This window comes from Macrobrachium rosenbergii, chromosome 49, assembly GCF_040412425.1.
Source record: "Macrobrachium rosenbergii isolate ZJJX-2024 chromosome 49, ASM4041242v1, whole genome shotgun sequence".
NCBI classification, from domain to species: Eukaryota; Metazoa; Arthropoda; class Malacostraca; order Decapoda; family Palaemonidae; genus Macrobrachium; species Macrobrachium rosenbergii.
In genome coordinates, this window is record NC_089789.1 from 27,029,661 (window position 1) to 27,033,605 (window position 3,945).

At 37.3% G+C, this 3,945-nt stretch overlaps 1 long non-coding RNA gene across 3 annotated transcripts in view; it reads left to right on the plus strand.

Annotated features, from left to right (window-relative positions):
- The first annotated feature begins 503 nt into the window (after positions 1-503).
- LOC136832205 (uncharacterized) overlaps positions 504-3,945 on the plus strand; it is a 33,379-nt gene continuing 29,937 nt past the window's right edge. Inside the window, exon 1 of one of the 3 annotated variants that reach the window (XR_010851118.1) lies at positions 504-865. This is a non-coding gene — a long non-coding RNA (uncharacterized lncRNA). Of the gene's footprint in view, positions 866-2,174 lie in introns of those variants that run through there. The other 2 variants (XR_010851117.1, XR_010851119.1) reach the window with 2 other exon arrangements.

Below are 3,945 nucleotides of genomic sequence, written 5' to 3' on the forward strand. Positions count from 1 at the left end.
ATATATATATATATATATATATATATATATATATATATATATAATGTATATACATACATATTTTCAAACTTACTGCAAATTCAGTAATTAAAAAGGTGTTTTTATCTTTTCAGATGTTTCAGGACAACTCTTTTATTAGCATTAGTAGAATTAACATAAATACATGAAATGACTGTATTCGAACAAACTGAATGGACGAGAGGCAACCAATTCAAATTCAGAGTCAAGGGATTAACTTGGGTAGAAGCCAGAACATGTGGAGTGAAGGTAAAGGTAGGAAGATTGCAATGATTGCTGACTAATCCAGCTGATGGAAATAAGTGCTCAGTGATAGGTAGGTGTTGAGAATAATCTGTTTGTTGAGAATGTTTGTGTGTTCCTTTTGTTATTTGTTGTAATTATGTAATTATATAATCCATTGTTTCTTTTGATTATTTTTGGGAAATTTATTTGTTACCCAGTGATAAATTATGAATTGTAAATTGATATTAATGCTCATTTGCTCTTGATAGGAAACCCGTTATATTGTTTATTTCGTTTTGACGGTAAATCCTTTCAAGCGTAAACTACCTGATGACCCTTCCGGAACCATCTGCAGGCGGTCTTATTCTTTCGCAATAACACGAAGTCTTGAAGGAACAAGCGCAAGCAGAAGTGAGCAGTTCAAAGAAGACTGTCTTACCTGGTGGACGCCTATCGGAATTACGATTCTGTTATCGTCGGTTCGTCAAGGCGTTGCAACGAAGGAGTAATTAACCCACATTTTTTTCTCAGTCATCCTGCGCAAGATGGGGATGCCAGCCGCAAGTGTCTTAACATCGACGACTCGATCTTCGCTAGATTTCCGAGGAGCTGTTTTGATAAGGTACGTCATCAGGGAAAATATGCTGGTTTCTAAGGTGACTCCTTATCAATTTATCGTGAATGAATATTGCCTTACTCGATCCCAAGCAAAGAAGCCCTGTTGGTATTGCGATTAAAATATTCATAAGTTATCACTTAAGTAACTTTTACATATCAGCCACGTAAAATAAGTCTAATCCTTCGGGCCATCCCTAGGAGAGCTGTTAATCAGCTCAGTGGTCTGGTTAAACTAAGGTATACTTAATTCGCGCCATAAAGATAATCAGCATTTCTAGGCATTTTAACGTTAGCTTATTTTGCCATAGGATATTTGTTCCGTTTAAGTCGAAATTTCATGGTCGTTAGGCCTGTCGTGGTTAGATTTTAGTCACTCTTAACTATCGTCGACGGGGATATATGAGCGATTGTTTTCAGATCGCACATAATTTCAAGTTTACCTTAGATTTGCTGGCTGAAAGTTTTATTGCTCAAGTTATAAGGTACTCTGGTAAATTTTTCCCTTCCCTTAGATTTCAATTTCATTTGTATCTTCAGGGTTTCTTGAAACATGGGGAAGAGTAGAGAAGGAAAAACTCAGGAAATTCCTTCTTCCAACAACAAGCCAACCAGCAACCAATTCCCAAGTTGTCGAAAGTTACCTTTCACATGGAAGTTCAACCTTTCATTAAAGTGAACAATTTTATTGACTTGCTTTAGTCCTTCCATCATAATTTCTTCAAGAGTAGGATTCTCAAGTTTTCTGTGGGGTTTCACCTAAAGATGTCGCAATACTAAAAGGGTGAAAAACCCTTCATACTGGAGGTTTAAAGGAGGAATTTCTTGTTATACTAGACTCTGTGCTGCCTTCAGTTCTCATCTTGGCAAACTTGGCTGTATATCTGTTTGGACCTGTCACATCCAGCTGTTTGTGGGCTGTAGACTATTGCTCTTGACAGAAGAGTCACAGTATCACTGTCATTGGTCATGTCATTGTCCTGGCCAGTATATCATTTGCTTTGGATTCTTTTTGTGATGTTACAGTCTTGAAGTTATTATTATCCATAAGTTGTTGGGCAGGTGAGAGTAAAGAACAAAATCTGTAATTTGTATCAGATTTATGCCCAACAACAAGGACACACGCAAGAGTAGTAGGATGACCTTGTGAACTATTAGATTTGTTATAATTTGTATCAGATTTATGCTCCACAACAAGGACTCGCGCAATAGGAGTAGGATGACCTTATGAACTATTAGATTTAAATTATAATTTGTATCAGATTTATGCCTCACAACAGGGACACACGCAAGAGGAGTAGGATGACTGACTATTAGATTTACATTTAGAGGGGACAAACGGAGGGCATTAATTTACTGTTGGGAGATTTTAATGCCAGGGTTGGCTGCGAGAGAGGAGGAAGAAAAAGTACAATAGGTCCTTTTGGAGAGGAAACAAGAAATGCTGAAAGAGAAAACCCTTTAGATTTCCATGTGAGAAATAATTTAAAGATCGTTAATGGCTTCCTTAAACATTAGGAATCCCACAGGTATAAAAGGTAGCGATGGAGTTAAATAATTAGGAATTTTCATCTGGGATCGGTCATTGACTATATAATTGCATCAGATAAGAGGTTTGTACAGAATGTAAAATTGTTGCCATTAATTTCTCTTGACTATGACATAGATAAGTTGTAGAAAAGTCAACACCCTTTCCATTAGAGCACATCAGATAGGAAAAGCAAAAGTGGTAAAAACGGAAAACTTCAAAGAACCAGAAATTAAGATGAAATATAAATTAAGATGACAGAGAAACTGCAACGAGTGGAACAACGAGGATCGCATGCACTCAGAAAATGCCCAAGTACTGAGAGAGGGGGGTGCTTGGCTTCAGGGATGTGGGTGGCACCAGGAAAAGGTATACGGCTTGGTAGAATCAAGGTGTAAATGATGCAGTTAGGTTGAAAAATTAAAATTGCAGGGAATGGTTGAAACAAAAACCAACAGACTAGAGAAGAATACGCATTTTTTGGTAGATCAAGCAGAAGAGGTTAAGTGAAGAGCACAAAAAATGCTTGGCTTGAACTACGGAGTGAACTTATGGGTGATTTAAAGAAAAATAATTTATTTGGTTGCAAAAATGTACAAGGACAAAACAAAACAGTGTAACATAAAGATGAGTATGGAAACATCATTGGTAGTGCTAGTGAACTAAATGAAAACTGGTTAGATTATTTTAACCTATTGAATGTATCATCGGAAGAGAGTAACGAAGGCGAAGAATATAGCTTTGTTTGATAAAGAAAATATGGAAGATATAATTGCATACGAAGAGTTCGAGAATGCGTGTAAAGTGGGAAGAATGTAAAATGCCCGGGATATAGTATACCAATTGACTTATTTAAAGAGGAAGGAGACGGGACGCCCCATCACTCCACCTTTTTTACAAAGGTTAAGGCGATTCAGGAAACTGTAGAAATACAGAAGTATGACCCTTATATGCCATGCAGCCAAACCGTATGAGAGAATCTTGGAAAAGAGAGCAATGACGTGCAACTGAACCTCAATTAGGCGCAGAACAACAAGGATACAGTAAAGATAAAAGTGCATCAGTCCTTACATTCAGTTTGAGAGTGGTCATTGAAAAATCGTGGAAGTACGAAAGGCAGCTATATCTAGCTTTTATCGATCCTGAAACAGCATTTGACTCGGCAACTAGAAATAAATTATGGAGATGTTTGGGAGAAGCTTATAGTCTGGATGGAAGGCTGGGAGCTGCAATCAAGAGCACATAAGAGCCATGCCTAAACAATGTAAGGACAGGAAACAAGAACAGTATTTGTTTTAGAGTGACGAGGGAGGTTAAACAGGAAAGTTTCTTTCTCCGCTCTCATTTATTGCATATATACGGGCACTGTGATACAGAAATTTAAAGAAAACGGTCTGTATTTCGGGAGACGACATGACTTTTGCTGATGAAGTAGCTTTTGGGATATGAAACCAAGATGAATTAGAAAGAGCATTGGTATTCTTAACTGACTGCTTAACAGTAGCGGGTTTAAAGATGAACATAGAACAAAACAACTATTAACGATCACTAAGCAACCC